The sequence below is a fragment of the Sorghum bicolor genome, chromosome 3, assembly GCF_000003195.3.
Source record: "Sorghum bicolor cultivar BTx623 chromosome 3, Sorghum_bicolor_NCBIv3, whole genome shotgun sequence".
NCBI classification, from domain to species: Eukaryota; Viridiplantae; Streptophyta; class Magnoliopsida; order Poales; family Poaceae; genus Sorghum; species Sorghum bicolor.
The window spans coordinates 37,567,150-37,591,626 of record NC_012872.2 but is presented as its reverse complement, the minus strand read 5'-3'; positions in this window follow the sequence as shown (position 1 = coordinate 37,591,626).

Genomic DNA, 24,477 nt, shown 5'->3' with positions numbered 1-24,477 from the left:
TTGATGCAATACAGAATCATCGCTAAATAAAGTTGCTTAATAACTTAATGTTTTTACCCAAGAGGTTGCATCTGTGAACTAAGACTTTATTTAATTCATACTTATCTTAAATTAAGTAATTATTAAACCTATTTACCTTAATTAATTCTTAATTAATTACTAATGACAGTAATTAAGCATTAAGGCTAAACAATAATTAACTGCCAGAGGTCATTAGGGTTAATGACCTCAGGTCATCACACAATCCCAAAATCACTCAACCCTAATCATGAGAACTTAATTAATTATTGTTTAATGGTTTTGGAATTATTATTTAAGTACTAAATAAGGGTTTATTAGTATTCTAATCTAACAATATCCAAATGCCACCAAATTTTGGGTGGAGTCAGGGAATAATATTCAGAGGCTCCCCACAATTTTTGGTGATTTTTGGACATACAAATAAATTATTATAAATCATACAAGTTTCATTTGCTAATTAAAAGGGCAAATTTTTACAGACATGTAAACTACCAGAAAACAGAATCCACTATTTTTCTTGTGTCCTACTTATTTCAGGGAATATACACAAAAATTTCCATGATTTTTGGATCAACCTACAATTTTCTACACAATTTCAAACATTCAGCAAAAAAAAAAATTGCACAAAAGGAAAAAAGAAAAAGATTTTTCGCGCGGCGGGCGGCCTGGAACTTGGCCCGCAAGCCGGCCCACGCGCGCTCGGCCTGCTCACGCGCCGCGCAGACGGCCCGCGTGGACACGGTCCACTCTGGCCCGAGCGCTTCCCGCGCCCGCGCCCTCTCCCTCTCTCTCTCACGCGGTCGCTGACGGGCGGGTCCCGCCCGTCAGCTCCGTCTCCTTCCTAGCGCCGCGGCTCCGGCGAGCTCCAGTGAGCCGTCGGCGAGCTCTCGGCCTTCGCGGCGAGACGCGTTAGCTTCCTCGACCTCCCGCGCACCCAGGGGCACCCTTTTCTCCCACTCTCCTCTATCCTAACCCCTGTGACCACGGGCACGGCGGACGGCCGCCTCGGCCGAGCAGACGCCGGCCACTACGAGCGAGTAGAGCATGACTTGAGCAGCGCAAAAGCACCAGGGGCTCACCGCGACTTCAACCGAACAAGAAGCGACAACGGAGAGGCTCTGGTTGACGCTGGCCACGGTGACGTGCTTGCGGTGGCGCTCGGCCGGAGTTGGGGGGGAAACGGCTCGGGTGGAAGCTACGGTAGGACAGAGCGTGTGTTTGGGGGCGCAATCGGTGGCGGGGCTCACGGCGGAGCTGCTGGGGTGCTCAGGTGGCTTGGAACGGCAGCGAGTGAGGCGAATTGGAGAGGCGCAGGGAGCTCGTCGGCGTCGGGGTTCAAGAAAAGGAAGATGGGACTCTGGCCACTCGGGGCTTTATCCCCACAACGGAAGGCGGTTCGCGGATGAGGACGTCCACGCGAAGCACAGCAGCAAGCAGCTGCGTGGCCAGCTGCGTGGCGGCGCGCGCGGAGGCGGCTCTGCCCCGGCGGCAGAGCACCCCCCCCCCGATCACTGTAGCCGGCCTCATCCACTCAGTTTGTCTTTTTGTGAAATCCGACCAAAATTTGAACTAAGTCAAATTTCCACCAAAACAAAAGTTGTGCCAAATTTTATAAGCTACAAACCATATTTAGGTGTCCCAAGCTGATTCTCAATGGAAATAGGTTAATTTTGCCGGACAGTTTGAAAATCAAACTCAATTCAAAAGAAATTCAAATTTTTAAATTGGGGGCAAAACAGGGTTTCCAAAATTACTTTTGTTTTTCCTAAATAACTTGAAAAACTCCCAACATGAAAGTTGCTCAACTTTTTGCACTCTACAACTTTCATGTTGACCACTTTTCAAAATTCCAAATGGATTTTGAATTGAGGGTTTAAGTTGGAAAAGGGGACACTTTCTGGAAATCTGTATTTTCAAAATTACTTTGAATTTTGTATTGAAACTTCAAAAACTCAAAACACCAAAGTTGTACATCTTGCCAAGAGCTACAACTTTGCTTTTGAACTCAACCTCAAATTTTGCTTAGTTTTTGACTTATGCAAAAGGGGACAAATCTAGGATCCAGAAATCAGGGTTTTTCCCCCCCTTAGCTTTTCGGAAAATTTCCACCCTAGGGTTTTTAGCAACCACACAAGCATCAACAACCCACATAAACACACTCTACCTCCCTAAGCTCAAGCAATAAAAATAAACTTGTTTTAAGTTGATGCATACTAATGTGCTTTAACAAATATGATTTGCAATGCTCATGATGACATGATCCATTTTTAGTAACCGTAACATCAGGGATGTTACAGCCCTTCCCCCTTAAAGAAATCTCGTCCCCGAGATTTAAAACCTTAGGATAAGTAATGGAAAAGGAAATTTGTCAAAACTCTTTCATCTTCAACTTTTCCATAAGGCAAGGAGTTGGGGAAAATACTTCATTATAAGCATATATGTACATTAAGTACATGGCTTTGGCGACTCTTTTCCTTCACTAGAGTACACTCTCTGGTTATCATATACTGTCCTGAAGAGAAGCATGGAATTCAGGAAAATTCTCTAGCAAGTAATCTTCAGATTCCCAGGTGGCTTCCTCTTCAGAGTGCTGGTTCCATTGTACCTTATACCATTTGGTGGTTGTCCTTCGAGTAACTCTATCTTTTTGATCCAGTACTCGGATAGGGTATTCCGAATAAGTTAGATCTAGTTCAAGCTTTACATCTTCAATATTTTGAACTCGGTCTGGTACCCGAAGACACTTTTTCAGTTGAGACACATGGAACACATTATGCACCCCGGATAATCGTTCGGGCAGTTTAAGGCGGTAAGCGATCTGCCCACATCGGTCAATGATTGGAAATGGACCAATGTAACGAGGCGCTAACTTGCCTTTAACACCAAAACGATTTACTCCTTTCATTGGGGATACTTTCAAATACACATGATCACCTTTGACGAACTTTAATGGTCGACGTCTTTTATCAGCACAACTTTTCTGTCGAGACTGAGCAACTTTCAAGTTATTTTGGATTTGTTTCACTTTGTTCTCAGTCTCTTTCACTAGGTCAACTCCGAAGAACCATCTTTCTCCTGGTTCCGACCAGTGTAACGGAGTTCGACATCGGCGACCATATAGTGCCTCAAAGGGAGCCATTTTGATACTCTCTTGATAGCTATTATTGTAGGAAAATTCTGCTAGAGGCAAGCAGTCATCCCATTTATCTAGAAAATTCAGGGCACAAGATCTTAATAGATCTTCTAGGGTTTGATTCACCCTTTCAGTTTGCCCACCAGTTTGAGGGTGGTAGGCTGTGCTGTATAAAAGCTTAGTGCCCAGGGACTCATGTAAACATTTCCAGAACTGGGAGACAAATTGTGTGCCTCTATCCGACACTATTGTCTTTGGCACCCCATGCAGACTTAGGATACGGTCGAAATAAATCTTAGCATAGGTGGAGGCAGGATACAATAGCTTTACTGGCAGAAAATGTGCTGTTTTGGTGAGACGATCTACTATGACCCAAATGGAATCAAAGCCCTTGGCCGTCTTGGGCAATCCTACTATGAAATCCATACTTATGTCATCCCATTTCCATGCGGGGATAGGCAAAGGTTGCAACTCCCCAGCGGATTTGAGATGAATGGCTTTGACCTTTCGACAGGTGTCACATTGGGCCACATAGCGAGCTATTTCTATCTTCATTTTTGTCCACCAAAACCTTTGCTTCAGGTCCTGATACATCTTATTGCTTCCCGGATGAATGGAATACCTCGTGGTATGAGCTTCATCCAGGATTTGCTGACGTAGCTCAGGTACCTTTGGAACCACTAACCGGTTCTTGAACCAGATTACTCCGGCATCATCCACCTTAAAGTCTGTGGGTGCTCTATTAGAAATCTTCTCTTTAAGATGTCTCATGCCTTTGTTTTCTTTTTGTGCCTTTATGATTTGAGCTTCGAGATTGAAATCGATCTTTAGATTGGAAAGGCTTCCTTGGGAAATCATTTCTATTCCCAAGTTCTCTAGCTCTTGGCACAAGGTTATATCCCTAGGCGTCACTGTTAAGCAATTACAGTGAGCCTTACGACTGAGGGCATCCGCTACTACATTTGCCTTGCCAGGGTGATAATGCACCTCAAGGTCGTAATCTTTAATTAGTTCTAGCCACCTTCGCTGGCGCATATTAAGCTCAGCTTGAGTAAAGATATACTTCAAGCTTTTGTGATCTGTATATAAATGACATGTGTTCCCCAACAAATAATGACGCCAGATCTTTAATGCATGTACCACGGCGGCTAGTTCGAGATCATGGGTCGGGTAATTCTCTTCATGAGGTTTGAGTTGTCTGGAAGCATATGCAATTACGCGACCCTCCTGCATTAGCACACAGCCTAACCCGATCCCTAATGCGTCACAATATACATCAAAAGGTTTTTCAATATCTGGCTGGGCCAAGACAGGTGCAGTTGTCAACAACCTTTTCAGAGTCTGAAAGGCTTGCTCACATTGGGATGACCAAACAAATTTTGTTTGACTTTTGAGCAAGGTTGTGATTGGTTTGGCGACTCTGGAAAAGTCCGGGATAAAACGACGGTAATATCCCGCCATGCCCAGAAAACTACGGACCTCATGTACCGTAGTCGGGGGTTTCCAATTCAACACATCTTCGACTTTGCCTGGGTCTACAGCGACTCCTTCCGCTGATAATACATGACCCAGGAAATGAACTTTGTCCAGCCAGAACTCACATTTGCTGAACTTGGCATATAGTTGATGCTCCCTGAGACGGGTTAGCACGATTCTCAAGTGTTCAGCATGTTCCTTCTTAGTGTTGGAGTAAATCAAGATGTCATCGATGAAGACGACCACAAATTTGTCTAGTTCTGGTATGAAGACAGAGTTCATCAGGTACATAAAATGGGCCGGTGCGTTGGTCAACCCAAACGACATCACCAAGTACTCATACAGCCCATAACGGGTTGTAAAAGCTGTCTTGGGCACATCTTCCGGCCTAATTTTAATTTGGTGGTACCCTGATCTCAAGTCAATTTTTGAGAACACTTTGGCCCCAGCTAGCTGGTCAAACAATAAGTCAATGCGGGGCAATGGGTACTTGTTCTTAATCGTCACCTCATTTAGGGGACGATAGTCGACACACAGCCTTAATGTGTGATCTTTCTTTTTCACGAACAAGGCTGGGCAACCCCATGGAGAAGAACTGGGCTGAATAAAACCTTTCTGTAACAATTCTTGTAATTGGGCTTTTAATTCGGCCAGCTCTTTCGGTGCCATTCTGTAGGCCCTTCGAGATATTGGGGCTGTCCCTGGTTTCAATTCTATACTGAATTGTATATCCCGGTCCGGAGGCAGACCTGGTAAGTCTTCAGGAAATACATCCGGAAAATCTCGAACTACCGGGATATCTTTAACCTCAGACACATTCGCGGCATGAACTTGCCCAATTGTCCGTTTGGGAGTAACTAATTGAATTAGTAAACAAGAATTCTCATTAGGCAATGGGATTTTAATGGTTCGATGGAAAGTGTCCAGCACAACCCCTCGTTGTGCCATCCAGTTCATGCCTAAGATGACATCAATTTCTTGGTCCTTAAGAACAATCATGCTAGTAGGAAAATTGTGCCCACCAAATTCGATGGGTACTTGGTGAACCATTTCTTTAGACATCAGCCGTCCTCCTGGCGACTGTATATAAAAATGATCTTGTGTTTCCCCAATGGGTATGCCATGCTTTAACACAAAGGTGCGATTGATAAATGTATGCGATGCACCAGAATCGAAGAGCATTAAAGCAGGATGTTTCGCGACAGGAAACGTACCCATCATTACTGGTTCACCTTCTGGAATCGTCTCCACTTCCGTATGGAAGACTTGCCCTGTCTTCTTTGCCGGTCTACCTTTCTGTACCTGTTGCCCTTTCTGAACCCCAGTTCTGAACTGACTCGGCTGGGGTTGGCCCATAGGTGGCCTTTGAAAGGTAGGGTTGGTTTGGCGGGGAAAAGGGCACTCTTTAGAGAAATGCCCAGGCTTACCACAATTGAAGCAAGGGTAATTGTGGCTGGGCGGAGCAGTAGGGCGAACACCCGGGGCGTTCGGCTGGCGTGGTGCAAAAGCGATGGCAGTAGGTCGAGAATATATCTGCTGCCCGGATCTGTACTGTGGAGGGGAGAAAGGACCACGATAAGGTGACGGCGCTTGGAAACGTCCGTGGCCCTGTGGATGATAAATAATTCTCTGGCGCTTTTGACCGCGACCAGAGAAAGAGGAGGAAGCAGCCTTCTTCTTGGCTTCCTTGTGTTTCCTATTCTTTTCCTCTGAGGCGATAGCAATATTTACCGCCTCATAGAAAGTAGCATTTTGGCAAGTGGTCATCATGGTCTGAAGTTTAGTATTTAGACCACGCATGAAACAGGCTTTCTTCTTTCTGTCAGTGTTCACATGATCCGTGGCATATTGAGAGAGATGATTAAACCTTGCCACATATTCCATAACACTCTTATCGCCTTGCTGCAAGGCGAGAAACTCTTCGGCCTTCATGGCCATGAGCCCTTCGGGGATGTAGTGGGCGCGAAACGCGTCCTTAAACTCGGTCCAGGTAACCTGGTGACCGGGAGCTTGAATAACTAAGAAGTTCTCCCACCAGGCACCTGCAGCTCCCCGAAGCTGCTGAGCTGCAAATAGAGGTTTCTGAGTTTCTGAACACTGTATCAAACTGAACTTATGCTCCATAGTTCGGAGCCAGTCATCCGCTTCTAAAGGCTCATCGGCCTTAGTGAACACCGGGGGCCTGGTCTCGGTAAAATCCACATACCGAGCCTCTCCGTCCCCGTTGCGCGGTGCCCTGAAATTTGGAACAGGGTGTGGTTGTCGCTGTGCTAGCTCGCGCAGCAAGCGAGCGTTGTCAGTTGTGGCACTTAGCAGGACAGCAATGGCGTCAGCCAAAGAAGGTGGAGCAGGTGGAGGGTTGGGGATATCATCCCCTCCCTGAGATGTCCCAGCTCCATCAGATCCGCGAGTACGCATCGGCATCTGTTACAAGAATCGTAGATACCTGTTACCACGTAAAATTCATAACACAAAACATATCTTACATTCTTTCATTCACTTATTAAACATTAGTTCGACACACCAAGAGTAATCAGGTACAACTTCTCAAACCGAAAGAAAACTTATATTACAAACCCGAACCCCACTACGGCAAGCTAAGGCTCCTACAACGACGTTGCCCTCGGTTTCACCGAACTAATCGGTGTGGCCAGAGCTGTAGCCCGGGTCGTCATTGCCATCATCTTGATTACCCCCTGGGTTGTGATCATCGGGGTCGGACTCCTCTTCATCACTAAGGCCTGGATCGGGTTCTCCATCATCTCCCAACTCACCATCCGTATCCATTTCTCCTTCGCCTGGAGGTGGGTGGAGTTGATGATACAGATCAAATGCAATATCACGATATTGCATAGCCAGATCATTGACTGTATCTAAGTGATATGCCAGCTCCAGTTTCTCCAGCTGGAGCTGGTCCTCTCGTTGCCACGCGACATCCCGTTGTGCGGTGACCGTGGCCGCCATCTTCACATACAAATCCTTAAGATACCTTGCCTTGCCCAACTTTGCATTCATCCTAGTTAGCTCATGCCTATGAGTGCTCCTAGCTTCTTCCTCTCGGGCAATGGCTGCATTCCGCTCCTCCACCATCCGGGACAACATAGCTTCACAGTTCTCTGTAGCTCATTTTTCTTTGGCCAGTTGAGCTTTAAGTTTGCCAATCTCCATAACATTGTACATTCTCTCTCTCATCACCTCAGTCAACTCGGCGGACAACCTGTCCACCTCCTGCTGAGGCGGTGAACGGCTACTACTGGCTTGATCACTGCGTGGAGCTAGCTGATGTCGGGGAACTCCTTTTGGACCGGTCCGCTTACGCGGGGTCTGCTTCTGACGAGCCATCCTGTAGAGGGTAAGTTTAGATTAGTAAGAGAGACCTTAAAGGTTAGCAAGAATAGGATTGATTCTATTCACCCAACCCAACAAGGAGGAAGGAACTTAACCAGTTAATACATCATGATGCATGCACGAACTTACGATTCCTACTAACAATTCGTAACAATAATACTTTAAACTTTTACAACATAGGGCAATACTTTAGGTTGCTCCTCCATACCACTTCAAAAATTCTAAGAAAGCCTATAGACAGGGGTAGATTAGGACTAAGCACTTGGACTCAACATAGGCAGGTTCATAGTATTAGATCCAAACGAATTTTTGAAGTTTTTTTCAAAAGGTTCAGCAGTCATCTTAGCAACGAATGCTCTGATACCAGCTGTGGCAGAACCTCCTAAGTGTTTGGGCCCACCGGCACCTGCCATTGTCCTAAGGACCTCTGACGGTGATGCCGGGAGTCCTCCCACTTTAGAAGTCCGATGAGCATTGCTGGGCGCTCATTCCACTGCTACCTGTGGCGTACCAAGCTGGCTCGTCCTGACCACTGGTAATGGTCAAACAACGAGAACTGTTTCTTCTCGCCCTTACAGGATAGCAAGTGGCCACCTTAACACCAGGATCATTCGTTGCGAAGATAAAGCAGTAGCTCAACGACACAAGACCAAAATAACATTTCAGAGTGAAACAGCGGAAGTATTACATAACTTAATTTACAAAAGGAGTTCTTCCAAATAGTAGAGTGTTATTACAAGCCTGGTCCAGCGGAGCAACTGAAACTTTAGTATAGACAGAACAAATTTACAGACCCTGCCCATGGGTCACGCTCACTCTTCTTCGTCGTCAACCTCGACGACGGTCACACAGCAGGGTCCGAAACAAGTCAGCTCCTGTGCTTCACCTGCAAAAGGGGTATTGAAACCCTGAGTACGGGAGTACTCAACAAGACTTACCCGATGGGAAAAGAGGAGAACTTAGGGATGCAGGCTTAGGGTAGACAAGGGGTGGCTGAGCAAGGAGCCAAAGTGTTTTGCGTAAAAGCTTACTAGTAGTGCATCCTTATTTTCAAGTTTTACCCACGAATTCCTCCCTCGCAGAGGCCGAGGAGTTCGAGGACAGTCTAACTGGTTGTACCCCACAGATGAATCCGTGAGTTCCTAGTCCTATCCTAAAGTATTATTTATCGATGGCCATAGCTTCATGTCGCTATGAGCCCGGGAATTGGGATCCGAACCTCATGAGACATTTTCCCCTTTCTCATTTTATCACTTAGTTGCATATTTAACTACGATGAGGGTCGAAGGAATTGAGTCTCCCAATCGGGGAGCAACGACGATTCGAATCGCTTAGCAATCCAGCTGGAGTTCCTAACCACCCGACATATGTAGAACCAAATCTTGCATATATCAACCCAATTCAAGCTCTCCCCAAATTTGACCAGGTTCGCGGCACCCGAGAGCACAGTACTCCACCATCCTACAGCCGATCTAGATGTTTTCCGGTCATCTCAGATCCGTAAGGTGGGTACACACTACTCTCGCCATCTTTCCACTCCCAGTGCGCGAGTAGCTGTTCGCGTCGAGGGATCACAAGACCGGGCTTACCGAAGGCAAGTGGCTAGTACTATAAATTCTCAACCCAGCAGGCCATCAACGGAACGGTCCTTAATCAACACAGTCGGAGACACTACTTTAAGACTCCATTCTTAGAGCAAGTCCACCGACCGGTCTCAAATTGAAACATCATTGATCGTAAGTGTATCCCACAACAACCCTTCAAACTTTCTTGTTTAAAAACCTATCTAGTAGCAGGGCTAAGCATCGCTACGCTGTTTTAAAATAAAACAGGTGTCAAGGACAGGATACAGATATCAAGGTAGTAAATGCAGCAAGTAGGTTAACCCAATTCTCAACTACCTAATGCAGCATTTTCAATTCATAAGTGACAAAAGATTTAAGACATCCAAGGAGGGGTTAATGCATCCGGGGCTTGCCTTGGTTGCAGGGCAGAGAGGGACCCTCGGAGACTTCCCAAGTCTCGGATCCGACTTCCTCGAACGGAGCACCGACCTCGGGGTTCGGTTCAACGGGCGCTCCTTCGGTCACGGACACTATACGCAAAATGATGAATGCTCATGATATGCGTATGACAATTATGCAAGAAGGACCAAATCGAGTACAACTCGCCTTCTTGATGCAATACAGAATCATCGCTAAATAAAGTTGCTTAATAACTTAATGTTTTTACCCAAGAGGTTGCATCTGTGAACTAAGACTTTATTTAATTCATACTTATCTTAAATTAGTTAATTATTAATCCTAATTATCTTAATTAACTCTTAATTAATTACTAATGACAGTAATTAAGCATTAAGGCTAAACAATAATTAAATGCCAAAGGTCATTAGGGCTAATGACCTCAGGTCATCACACAATCCCAAAATCACTCAACCCTAATCATGAGAACTTAATTAATTATTGTTTAATGGTTTTGGAATTATTATTTAAGTACTAAATAAGGGTTTATTAGTATTCTAATCTAACAATATCCAAATGCCACCAAATTTTGGGTGGAGTCAGGGAATAATAATATTCAGAGGCTCCCCACAATTTTTGGTGATTTTTGGACATACAAATAAATTATTATAAATCATACAAGTTTCATTTGCTAATTAAAAGGGCAAATTTTTACAGACATGTAAACTACCAGAAAACAGAATCCACTATTTTTCTTGTGTCCTACTTATTTTAGGGAATATACACAAAAATTTCCATGATTTTTGGATCAACCTACAATTTTCTACACAATTTCAAACATTCAGCAAAAAAAAAAATTGCACAAAAGGAAAAAAGAAAAAGATTTTTCGCGCGGCGGGCGGCCTGGAACTTGGCCCGCAAGCCGGCCCACGCGCGCTCGGCCTGCTCACGCGCCGCGCAGACGGCCCGCGTGGACACGGTCCACTCTGGCCCGAGCGCTTCCCGCGCCCGCGCCCTCTCCCTCTCTCTCTCACGCGGTCGCTGACGGGCGGGTCCCGCCCGTCAGCTCCGTCTCCTTCCTAGCGCCGCGGCTCCGGCGAGCTCCAGTGAGCCGTCGGCGAGCTCTCGGCCTTCGCGGCGAGACGCGTTAGCTTCCTCGACCTCCCGCGCACCCAGGGGCACCCTTTTCTCCCACTCTCCTCTATCCTAACCCCTGTGACCACGGGCACGGCGGACGGCCGCCTCGGCCGAGCAGACGCCGGCCACTACGAGCGAGTAGAGCGTGACTTGAGCAGCGCAAAAGCACCAGGGGCTCACCGCGACTTCAACCGAACAAGAAGCGACAGCGGAGAGGCTCTGGTTGACGCTGGCCACGGTGACGTGCTTGCGGTGGCGCTCGGCCGGAGTTGGGGGGGAAACGGCTCGGGTGGAAGCTACGGTAGGATAGAGCGTGTGTTTGGGGGCGCAATCGGTGGCGGGGCTCACGGCGGAGCTGCTGGGGTGCTCAGGTGGCTTGGAACGGCAGCGAGTGAGGCGAATTGGAGAGGCGCAGGGAGCTCGTCGGCGTCGGGGTTCAAGAAAAGGAAGATGGGACTCTGGCCACTCGGGGCTTTATCCCCACAACGGAAGGTGGTTCGCGGATGAGGACGTCCACGCGAAGCACAGCAGCAAGCAGCTGCGTGGCCAGCTGCGTGGCGGCGCGCGCGGAGGCGGCTCTGCCCCGGCGGCAGAGCACCCCCCCCCATCACTGTAGCCGGCCTCATCCACTCAGTTTGTCTTTTTGTGAAATCCGACCAAAATTTGAACTAAAGTCAAATTTCCACCAAAACAAAAGTTGTGCCAAATTTTATAAGCTACAAACCATATTTAGGTGTCCCAAGCTGATTCTCAATGGAAATAGGTTAATTTTGCCGGACAGTTTGAAAATCAAACTCAATTCAAAAGAAATTCAAATTTTTAAATTGGGGGCAAAACAGGGTTTCCAAAATTACTTTTGTTTTTCCTAAATAACTTGAAAAACTCCCAACATGAAAGTTGCTCAACTTTTTGCACTCTACAACTTTCATGTTGACCACTTTTCAAAATTCCAAATGGATTTTGAATTGAGGGTTTAAGTTGGAAAAGGGGACACTTTCTGGAAATCTGTATTTTCAAAATTACTTTGAATTTTGTATTGAAACTTCAAAAACTCAAAACACCAAAGTTGTACATCTTGCCAAGAGCTACAACTTTGCTTTTGAACTCAACCTCAAATTTTGCTTAGTTTTTGACTTATGCAAAAGGGGACAAATCTAGGATCCAGAAATCAGGGTTTTTCCCCCCCTTAGCTTTTCGGAAAATTTCCACCCTAGGGTTTTTAGCAACCACACAAGCATCAACAACCCACATAAACACACTCTACCTCCCTAAGCTCAAGCAATAAAAATAAACTTGTTTTAAGTTGATGCATACTAATGTGCTTTAACAAATATGATTTGCAATGCTCATGATGACATGATCCATTTTTAGTAACCGTAACATCAGGGATGTTACAAATGTTCAGTAAGATGAATTGCGGATGAACAAGGGTATGGTAAAAGTAAAGGAGACGGGGTGGTGAACTAACCTCAGGAACAGCGAAGTTGATGGCCATCTCCTCGCAAGGAAGACGATCGAAGACTTTGGGGTCGGTGGAGGAGGGCCTTCGTTGGGGATCTTGGAAACCTTGGATGGTGCCGTCGCCGGGAAAGTAAGTTTTGGGCTGTAGAATGACAAGGTGGAGATGGAGTACTCGAGAAGGAAGTATTTATAGGACAAAACGGGCAGGGGCAAATCTGACTTATCTCTTTGCCGCATCTGTGAAATCCGAGGATGTTCAGATAGATATAGTAACTGTTCGCACGATAATCAAGGGATTGCACAGTTGATTTGACAGTAGGCGGTCGTGGTTTTGGACATATTTCACTGTGCAAGATCTCCTGGTCGGTCCATCGGCAGCTCACTCTAACAGTAATATTGCTGATGGGCGAGTAAAGTGGAGATGTCTAGTTTGGGAGGTTGAGGAATTCGAGAAATCTACGGAAGAATCGGGTCAGGGTTGTTCGGCTTCAACGGTCGGTTACCAAATTGAGAGAATTAATTGCGGAAAGGCATCATTACTGTAGAGAATTTTGGAGCATTAATGATTTCATACTCCGAAAATGGGGGGCATGTGTTGACACCATTTTTGGACGCGTGCCCAGAGATCGGTAAAGTATATATCGGCAGATGGGGCAACAGTAATTAGTCTGCAGGGAAGTTGCCGATGAGGACGGTTGCCGATAAAGAGAGAGCTGAATGTGACTAAGTCCAGAGGTGGTGACGCGTTCGTGCTGATGGTTAGTGTTAGTCTTTGCCGATGGCTATGATGAAAAGTTTGCCGATGATTCGAAAGGGAAACGTGAAGGTTGCCGATTGACCTATGGTGGTGTCCCGGTTTGTTATGGGAGGATAGTTTTATGTTTTCCATAGATATTTAAATTCGCTTTGTATATGGATTCTGTTTTAATTGGAATTCGAGTCCTAGTCATGTCTAATTGTAACTCTTTGGGCAGGGTATAAATGTAGACCCTAGGGCCTTGTAATGAAGTATCTATCAATCAATCAAACACAAGTTTTTACTCATATTCCAGCATCTACATTTTTGACGACTTCGTCATACTTTTCCTTTTTACTACGAGTTCTTAGGAATTCGTCGACTTAAGCTCGGCGTATTCTCGAGTTCCGCGTGAATATCTCTTGGCCGTGACATCCGGGCGCATCGCTGTTGTCACGACTAAAGTATTCGAGTTATCACATTTGCCGATAGTAAGGTCAAATCGGCTGGCACACCTTAACGTTTGAATTGGGTATTAGCCCTTTGTGTTTGCAGATCCAGCTTTTGCATTAACACCTAGGATTGTCAGTCCTTGGCATAGCACTAGAAAATGCTAGAGTGACACCAGAAGTGGCAAACGGTTTTACCGCAAGCGGACGGTGGTCAATGTAGCACTTCACCATGAGTATTCTAGGTATTGTATTTTCCACGGGCAACGAGAAGTGACTAACTAGACCAATTGAGTCATCAGATGATGATCAAAGGGCTTAGGATTGGGTGGAGAGGTATTGTTGGTGTTTTCCCTATGGGGGGTTACACCAACGAGTGAATTTGTATGCGTGCTCCCTTTTTCAGATGGTGATGCAAAAAGACACAAAGATTTATCCTGGTTCGGGCAAGAGAAGGCCCTACGTCCAGCGGGGGAGGGGAGTTTGTATTATTCTGCACCTAAGTGCTTGTACAGGGGTGAATACAAGCGTGGTATGAAGTAAGGTGGTGATGGGAGCTCTACTGTGTACGAGTGTAGTCTTGTGTTCCCTATGTGTGTTTGCTCCTGGGCCTCCCCTTTTATAGTTCCAAGGAGAAGCTCAGGGTACAAGTATAGGCGTTAGAGTAGGGGTCGATAGAGGTATGGCGCGTGGACCTACTCGAGGTCTCCGTACCGGCGTGGTCTCGAGCCGTCTCATCCGGGTAGCTTGATGATGATTACGCGTGCCCCTGTATCCTGCTCTGTGCGTCGTCTTGGACTGGTTTATCTGCTGTACGCCTGTACGTCATGGCAGCTGATACATCTGAGTGGTTGCAGTGTTGTCATTCGACGTCCAACCCTTCCCCAGGAAGGAAACATGTCCGGCCAAGGGTCGGATGCCGTGTAGCGCCTTGCTATCTAGAGCATTGACCTTGGATGTCTCGAGGGGGTCTTGATTAGATGTCCCAACTGTCACAGAACCAACCAAATTATAAGAGTTCAAGTGCAGAAACGATCGTCAAACAATCAAGTTTCTAAACTTGAGCCCATATAATCCCGGTAGTCAATCGAAATCACGAAGGACTTCAAACCAACTCGCAACAAACCAAGATCGTAATAGTTCAGCATAAACACAACGATTGTTACATAGTCATTCATTGCCGACGAAGCGGCACCACATCGGAGTCATTAAGTTATTACAACCCAAGTTTGAAGTAGCGGAAGCAAAATAGTTACACACATCCGTTCAAAGTTCAGTTCACAAGTTTGTTACTGCCAGAGTCTAGGTCATCCTTCCAAAAGCATCATAGACGAGAAGAGTAGAGAACCGTGCCCAACGGTTAGTCCTCATCCCCAGCGGGATGGAGACAGGTCTTGCAGAAACCGTCATAGAAGATATCATCTGCAACAGGTGGGAATAAACCCTGAGTACGAGGATGTACTCAGCTAGACTTACTCGTCTAGTAAAACACAAAAGACACCAAGGATCATGCAAGGCTAAATCTTAAGTGGAGCTGGTTGACTCACCTTTTGCCAAAAGCTTAACTTACAACTAAGTTATTTTAAGGGCATCATATTTATTTATCATCAGCCTACCACTAGATTAACACCTGTACTACAACACATCACTTGATTATTACAAACAATATTAACCATATCAAATTCATCATATGTTCTTCTTGCTATCATCATTATCACGAACCAAGTTCATTAGTGAATGCTACGTTTGCCGCTGCTCTGTCAAGTTCTCACTAACCGGGAGAGACGGCGATTCGAATCGAATTCCTATCCAGCTGGAGGATTATTCCTAGCACTCACCCAGGCATCCCCTGCCGGAGAGCCAAAGGGTCACCTTTGGTACGACTTAGGAATCGCGGCTCCGATCAGCGCCGCACTCCCAGGGCTACCACTCTGCCAGGGAGGTCAGGAATTTTAACTCACCTGCCTTTGGACTTACGCCAATGGTCCCCCGCACACCGCACTTCCTCCGGTAGTGCGCACTTTATACTTGCCGGTCTTCCGGCCTGAGTCATACTACTCGGCTTCGCGGTCGGAACGAGTTATCCGGCCAACTAAGTGTCAGGCATGCGTTCAACATGACAAGAGGACGTACAACGATCGGTCCTTAGCTGCCACAGACGGAGTTACTACACACTTGCAAAACTCCGCCCGGCTTAAGTCAATTTAACCAGGTTCCATCCACGATAGCACATATAGACCATCGTGACCCGACACAACCCTATATCGCGCGGATGACAGAATATCACCCGACTTCTACCGATTAAAGCATAGCTAAGCTGCTACTCGAACCTAACTCTACAACCAGGGAGGGTGAGTTATCTGGACAAGGATAAAGTAGAATGCAGCAACAGTTTCATCACAACTCCTATACGTAATGCATCAATAGATATAACGTATTAAGTAAACTTTTCGGAAATAAGGGAAGACTTAGAATGCTCCGGGGCTTGCCTTTCACGAACGATGCCGGCTCGTGATTCGGGCACTCAACTTCTTCTTCGGGCTCCTCGAGTCCGGCTTGCTGGACCTCCACTTCCTGGCTGCCCTCCTGACCTTCGGGATTCGCTTGGAGCTCGAAGGAAACTGCCACGTCCGGTGCACCTATTGCATGCTCGATGAATGAGAAGGTGCACATGCTACAGATGAATGCTTAATAACACAAGCAACTCACTGGACACTCATTTACGGAGCAAGAGTTATACTAACTCACATGAATAAACAAGTTAACATAACCCAAAACCTATCATGACACTAAAGCAGCAAACGACACAAAACAAGTATGCTCAGTAAATAAATCATAATTATAGATAGACAGGTCCAACAAACATGAGTAAGGACATTCTGGAAAGCTTACGAAATTGTCTACAATTAATCTGTAAACATGACAGCAAGATTCATATATGAAACTGGTCATTTAAACAAAGTTCCAAGTTCTGTCCCAGAAAAACAGAGAACACCTATTTCTAGAACCCAACTTGGAACATCTATAACTTTTAAACTACTTGGCCAAATGACTTCAAATTTAAACCACAGCTGGCTCTATAAGTTTAGAACAACTTTGATTTAGACAAGTTTCACAGAAAGTCAAGTTATCATTAAGCAAAGTTAAATTGCTCACTTGCTGTCCAGAACAGCATTTAACCCTATAGTTAATTATTTAATGACATGATCAAAACACAAACCATGCCAACCATATGACTCATGAGCACAAACATATTACAAGGTCACCAGATCATCAGTTGAAAACCCCAAAACAATTACTTAACAAGGCATTTATTAATTAACTTTAGATAAGGCATATTTACAAGATATTAGTTAAAGTGCTCAGAAAAATCTACAAAAATTACAGAGGCACAAGTATAACATCAGATCACCACCATAACATTTTCAGGACCAATGCACATGCCAAATTAAAGATATGCATTTAACATGTATCAAGGCATTTATTTCATAAATTCATAAACATGACTTATATAGTGTCAAACAACAGATTTCAGATTATTTACATCTTAGGAATACCATAAACAAGTTTACCACCAAAATAGAGCACCAGCATAAACACCAATTATTTTATGTGATTTAATTAAAGAAACAAGCCATATTTCAAACACAAATTACATATCACAACAACAGTGCTCCAAAAATCATGAAATAATTATCAGAGCACTCCAATGCCATGCAGAGACCACCATAAAATTTTCAAAGCAAACTAAGCAGTATAACAAGAGATATGCCTTTATCCATAAATAACAAGATTAAATCCTTAATAAATAATTTCTCAGAAAACATGATTCATTTTATATTTTTATTAAATACTAGCCATCTCAAGAAACACCACAAAATTTGTTTCACAATTTTTGGATCTCAGAAACAGGAGATATGAGTTTTGCAAGAAAGCCAAAAATCAGGATTTTGAATAAAAGAAAAGAAGGGAAAGAGAGAGTCGCTGACAGTGGGTCCCATCTGTCAGGCTCTTCTTCCTCACGGCCGAGGCGATCTTCGCCGGCGATTTCTCCGCGACGGCGAGGTCTCCGGCCAAACCCAGGGCATCAACGTGATCCCCGAACCATAACGGCTCGATTGACCCCACTTTTGCCACGGCGGAGCCACCGGAAGGGGCTCACCGTCGGCAATGGCGGCTCGGCGGAGGTGCCCGGCGTTACGCCGGAGCCCTCAGGCCGGTAGAGCGCGACCTAAGGCCTTCTACAGCACCAACGGACTACGGCGAAGCTTCCTAGGTACGCGGCTTGGCCTGGATCCCCGTGGAAAGCGCTGGCCACGAGAGCACCCAACTCCGGCGGAAGCACGGCGGCGCTGCGCACCGTGTCTGGCGACGGAGAACCCGGTAGAGCGTCCACCAGGTGGGGCAAAAGCTCGCTAAGGACCTAAGCTACCTCTAGGACCTAACCAAAGATGATGAGAAGCCTCACAGCGCTCGGCATTGAGTTCGCCGGAGAAGAAGGTCACGGCGGACCGATTTGGGGGAAGAAGGGAATGTCGGCTCACCGGTGGGTTTCTCGGCGAGTTAGAGCGTGGAGCTTGGAGAGCGGCTCAGGCGGAGCTTTGGGTGGAGTTTGGTGGACGGAGACGCAGAGAGGAGCGCACACGAGCTCGCCGGAGTGAGCTCGCGGCGGAGGGCTCGCTGCGGACGAGGTTCAGGCAAGAGAGGGCGAGGCAGAGCGAAGTGGACGCGTCCACTCGCTCGGGGCGCCGCCGTGGAGGTCATGCACGCGACGGAAGCTGACAAGCGGGGCCAAACGCGGCGTACGGGCGACAAATGGCGACGGAGCTCTGCCGGCGGTCGGCCACGTCGACGAGGTCAGGCCCGATTCAGAAGAAAGGGTGCTCGTCTGACAGAGCCACTTCACCGGCGATTATCTCCCAAACCAGAGCGAATTAGGCAATGGCGTAGTTGACAAACTTGGAGTACTAGGCGAGATCTACAACTTTGTCAACTGGAGCAAAGGCCAGATCGGCCTGGATTGAAAGATATAGAGTTTCCAAAACCGATCGAGCAAACTGCAAAGCACCCAGGACTTAGAAAATTTTCTAAGTGTTGAAAACAGCCCCAAATCTGCCTTGTGGACCACTTTTGAGCTATTTGTGATCATTTTCATGAGATGGACATAAAGCAACTTTTGTTCCTTATAAAATTTGCTACAACTTTGCTGTAGAAAGTTTTGACATGCAAACATTTTATGAAACACTTTTTAAAAGCCTAAGCAAAAGAGGTTTCTAGGGCCTATTTTCATAAGTATGACTTAGAAGCATATTTTGGAAAAGTGATCAACATGAACATTGTTCCCAAGATCAAGTTAAACATAGATAAACTAATTACCAAGACATTAAGCACAAACACAAGCATTGTTCACTCAAACATAAGCATAGGAAGGCTATTTAATCAATTTAAACCACATCTTTGCAAAGAATGACATGTCTCAAGATAGATGATGATCATGGATGCTTTGAAAAATGATGATGCTCATGCCATGCACATGCTTGATGCAACCATAACACTGGGGTGTTACAGCCCTCCCCCCTTACAAAAATCTCGTCCCGAGATTTGAAAGCTTACTGATTTTCGAAGAAGGTTTTGTAAACTTCTTTCAAATAATCCTCCGTCTCCCAAGTGGCATCTTCTTCCCCGTGGTTACTCCACAACACTTTGTAGAGCTTAACCACACGATTACGCGTTTCCCGTTCCTTGCGATCAAGAATCGCCATGGGTTTCTCCTCATACACCAAGTCTGACTTCAACTTGATATCTCGAATTTCCACTCGTTCCTCCGGTACACGAAGGCACTTCTTCAATTGCGATACGTGAAAGACAGGAAAAATGGCCCGAAGCGCAACTGGGAGTTGAACTTTATATGCCACATTCCCTTTCTTTTCGAGAATCCGATAAGGTCCCACATAGCGAGGTGCAAGCTTTCGCTTGACTCCGAACCTTTGTACACCCTTCATCGGAGACACCTTGATGTACACATGGTCACCAACTGAATACTCAATCGGCTTCCTTCTCTTGTCGGCATAACTTTTCTGACGAGCTTGAGCAGCTTCCAGGTGTTGCTGGATAACACGGACTTTCTGCTCCGCTTCGTTCACGAAATCGATGCCGTAGTATCTTCGCTCTCCAGCTTCTACCCAATTCAACGGGGTTCGACACTTTCGACCGTACAAGGCTTCAAATGGAGCCATCTTGATACTCTCCTGATAACTGTTGTTGTAGGAGAACTCAGCTAATGGCAACCACTTAACCCAAGAACCTTTTGATGAGAGAGCACATGCCCTCAACATATCTTCAAGGATCTGGTTAACTCGTTCAGTTTGACCTGCTGTTTGGGGGTGATAAGCAGAGCTGCGGACCAAGTGAGTACCAATCTGCTCATGAAGACATTCCCAAAAATGAGCAGTGAACTGTGGTCCACGATCAGATATGATTGTTTGAGGCACACCATACTGGCGAACAATGTGCTCGAAATACAACTCCGCATACTGATGGGGACGATAATCAGTTCGGACTGGAATAAATCGAGCAACCTTGGTCAAACGATCTACAACCACCCAGATAGAGTCATAACCCTTAACAGAAGTTGGGAGTCCACTGATGAAATCCATGCTGACTTCTTCCCATTTCCAACCAGGAATTGGCAAGGGTTGAAGCAAACCAGCTTTCATGTGAACAGCCTTCACGCGACAACAATTGTCACAACGAGCGACAAAAGCAGCTATCTCCTTTTTCATCTTTGTCCACCAAAACAAAGGTTTCAGATCCTGATACATCTTGCTACTACCAGGATGGATAGACATTTTGGATGAATGAGCTTCAGATAGGATCTGATTTCGCAGCTCGCGGTCTTTTGGGACCACAAGTCGATCCTTGAACCAAAGGATTCCGTTTTCATCAACCCGGAAATGCTTGGTTTCTTCTTCCTTCATCTTCCTCTTGATATGGTGGATGCCTACATCTGTCCGCTGCAGTTCGATGACTCGATTGCGAATGGTACTTTCCAGAGAAATCTGGTTGAGCACAAGCGGATGCATAAGATGTGACAACGGATCTTCCACTTGTATTGAGTGACAGTGCGCTTTCCGACTCAAGGCATCCGCCACCACGTTTGCCTTGCCCGGATGATAGTGCACTTGGAGATTATAGTCTTTAATCAACTCAAGCCACCTTCGCTACCGCATGTTCAGTTCAGGTTGAGTGAAGATATACTTGAGGCTCTTATGATCGGTGTAGATATTACACAGATTACCCAGCAGATAATGCCTCCAGATTTTCAAAGCATGAACAACTGCTGCCAATTCTAAGTCATGAGTGGGGTAATTGACCTCATGCTTTCGAAGTTGGCGCGAGGCATACGCGATAACGCGACCTTCCTGCATCAACACACAGCCTAAACCAATGCCTGATGCGTCACAAAAGACATCGAAAGGCTTCTCGATATCAGGTTGAGCTAGGACAGGAGCTGATGTCAACAGTGTCCTCAACTTGTGGAATGCCTCTTCACACTCAGGTGTCCACACAAACTTTTCATCTTTCTGAAGTAGATGAGTCATAGGCTTGGATATTTTGGAGAACTCCGGAATAAATCGACGGTAATACCCAGCCAGACCGAGAAAACTCCGAACCTCGTGTACCGAAGTTGGAACTTTCTAATCCAGCACCTCTTGCACCTTAGCCGGATCCACCGATATGCCTTCTTCAGATAAGACGTGGCCCAAGAAAGGTACTTTCTTTAGCCAAAACTCGCATTTGCTAAACTTAGCATAAAGCTGATGTTCGCGCAAACGCGACAACACTACACGCAGATGCTCTGCATGCTCCTCTTCATTGCAAGAATATACCAAGATATCATCAATGAAGACCACTACAAACTTGTCCAATTCGGGCATGAACACCGAATTCATAAGATACATGAAATGAGCAGGTGCATTCGTAAGCCCGAAGGACATGACAAGGTACTCATACAACCCATACCTCGTCGAGAAAGCCGTCTTAGGTATATCTTCGGGACGGATCTTGATCTGATGGTACCCAGATCGCAAATCAATCTTGGAGAACACCTTAGCTTTAGACAACTGATCAAACAAGATATCAATGCGAGGAAGAGGGTATTTGTTCTTGATAGTCACCGCATTTAGGGGACGATAGTCCACACACATGCGCAAAGATTGATCCTTCTTCTTCACAAAGATGGCCGGACAACCCCAAGGAGAAGAACTAGGACGAATAAGACCCTTCTGCAACAACTCATTTAGTTGGGTCTTAAGCTTAGCTAATTCATTGGGCGGCATCCTATAAGGTCTTCTAGAGATAGGAGCGGTGCCTGGAATCAATTCAATTTTAAACTCCACATCCCGATCCGGAGGAAGCCTGGGCAAATCATCAGGAAATACGTCCGGAAACTCACACACCACCGGAATATCCTGAATAGCCTTAGATGTAACTGCATTCACAGTGCTACGGATTTGAATATCACGAGGGAGTTGCACTAGAAATGCCTCCTTGGTATCTGGGTCTTTCAACATCACTACACGAGTGGTGGTGTCTATAAGAACTCCATTACCACTCATCCACTTCATCCCCAGAATTACATCTATGCCCACACCGGGTAGAACAACCAGATCAGCAAGAAACTGACGGCCTCCTATCTCCAGAGTTGCCCCCAAAACCACTTGATTGGTGGAAACATCATTTCCCGCAGCACTAATACAATAACTGCCCTGATCAAGTGTGATGGTCTTGATGCTATGCTTAGATACAAATTCAGAACTCACAAAAGAATGCGATGCTCCAGAATCAAAAAGCACGAGTGCATCATGTTGATTGACCAGAAACTTACCAGCCGTGACTACCTCACCAGCAGGGATTGCCTCCACAGTTGTGTAGTGAACACGCCCCTGACGGACGTTCCCCTGGTTGCCCTTCTTTGGCGGGTAAGGACAGTTGCTCTGCCAATGCCCGGTCTGATTGCAGTTCCAGCACGGACGGTTGGCAGGTGGAGTCTTGGCATAGCTGGGACCCGTGTTGCCCCTAGGAAGAGCAATAGAGTACCCCTTGCGAAAACCCATCTTTGCCTGATTCTTCTTCACCGGAGGGCGGTATCGCTGGTTGGGGGTTGGAGCACGGAATGGTGGCTTAGCTGCCACTGGAGCCTTGGACTGAGATGACCCAGCACTGGCCTCAAAAGCCCTCTTGCGAGTCTTGGTCGCAGTGTACACAGTGTTATAGTTCTCTTGGGTGAGAGCATCACTGACAAACTCGTTGAAAGTTGCACACTTAGTGCGGCCCATAGTCTTCAGCAATTTGGGACCCAAACCCCGCTTGAAACTAGCGATCTTTTTCGTCTCCGTGTTCACAAACTCAGGAGCATACCTAGACAAGTGATTGAAAGCATGCAAATACTCCTTCAGAGTCTTGTTGCCCTGAGTCAGCTGCATGAACTCGGTGTGCTTCATCTCCATAACACCCGGAGGAATGAAATGCCCTTTGAAAGCCTCACGGAAAAGATTCCAATCAATCACCGTGGCAGCCGGTAGAGCTTCCCGGTACTGATTCCACCAGATGCCTGCTGGTCCCTGCAGTTGGTGAGCTGCATACTCCGCCTTCAAACCTTCAGTCAACCGAAGTAGGCGAAACTTTTGTTCCACCGTATTCAGCCACTCTTCAGCTTGAAGGGGTTCTTCAGCTTCTCTGAAAGGTGGGGGCTTCGTATCCATGAAGTCCTTGAAGCTACTGTACTGGTTAGGAGCTGGCCCTTCCTGTGCATTACGGCCACCCTGATTTGCCATACGATTGATGGTTTCAGTGAGCATCCTCTGATTTTCCACCATCATTTGCATCAGCTCAGCTGGATTTGGTGGTGGAGGAGGAGGTGGTGGATTCATGTTTGCACGCTGTTCCGCACCCCGGGTGCCACGAGACATCTGTAAAGACACAGTCAGTGAGCATTGATGATGACAAGATTTGCCGTAGAAGAACTTATACTCATGCCTGAAAGTATTCGAGAGAATAACTTCACAGAAAGGCACAATAATTCAATTCCACAAAACAACATCACCAATCCAACACACGACATAGATATCCGCAATACGCACCACAACGGAAAACATCGGCACAACATAACGATCATATAGACTGCACATAGGGTCCATAAGGTTATTACACCATCACAGTACATGCCATGAGTCAAGGTCAAAGTTTCGAATTACAACATGGTTACAAAAGCACCACAACCGACTGGCATACAACAAAAGATCCTGCAGCAACTACTCACTACTCCCTACACTCCAGGCTCGTCGTCCGAGTCAGCGTCGAAGATCGCCTCTCCATCCTCGTCGCTAACCGGCTCAAGCTCCTCATCCTCCACGTCCTCGTGTAAAGGTGGTGCAGCCGCTGCTGGCCCATCGACCTCCATACCATCATCCTCGGCCACAATCACCTGAGGTCCCACCTCTGGAAACACTGGGATAGGGTGAGGAATAGGGTGTAGCAAGTTGTTGAGACAGTGAATCTCCACAAGACCAGCCTCAATCTGACCCTGTAGATAGTTCTCCCGCTCAAGCGACTGAACTCGGTGCATCTCCCATGCTTGGCGCCTGTTCTCCGACACACGGAGTGCAGTATCCCTCTCACGGGTGAGCTGCACCAAGCGCTCCTGCAAGGTCTCCTTCTCTCTAGCTAACTGGCTCATCTGATCCTGCTTATGAT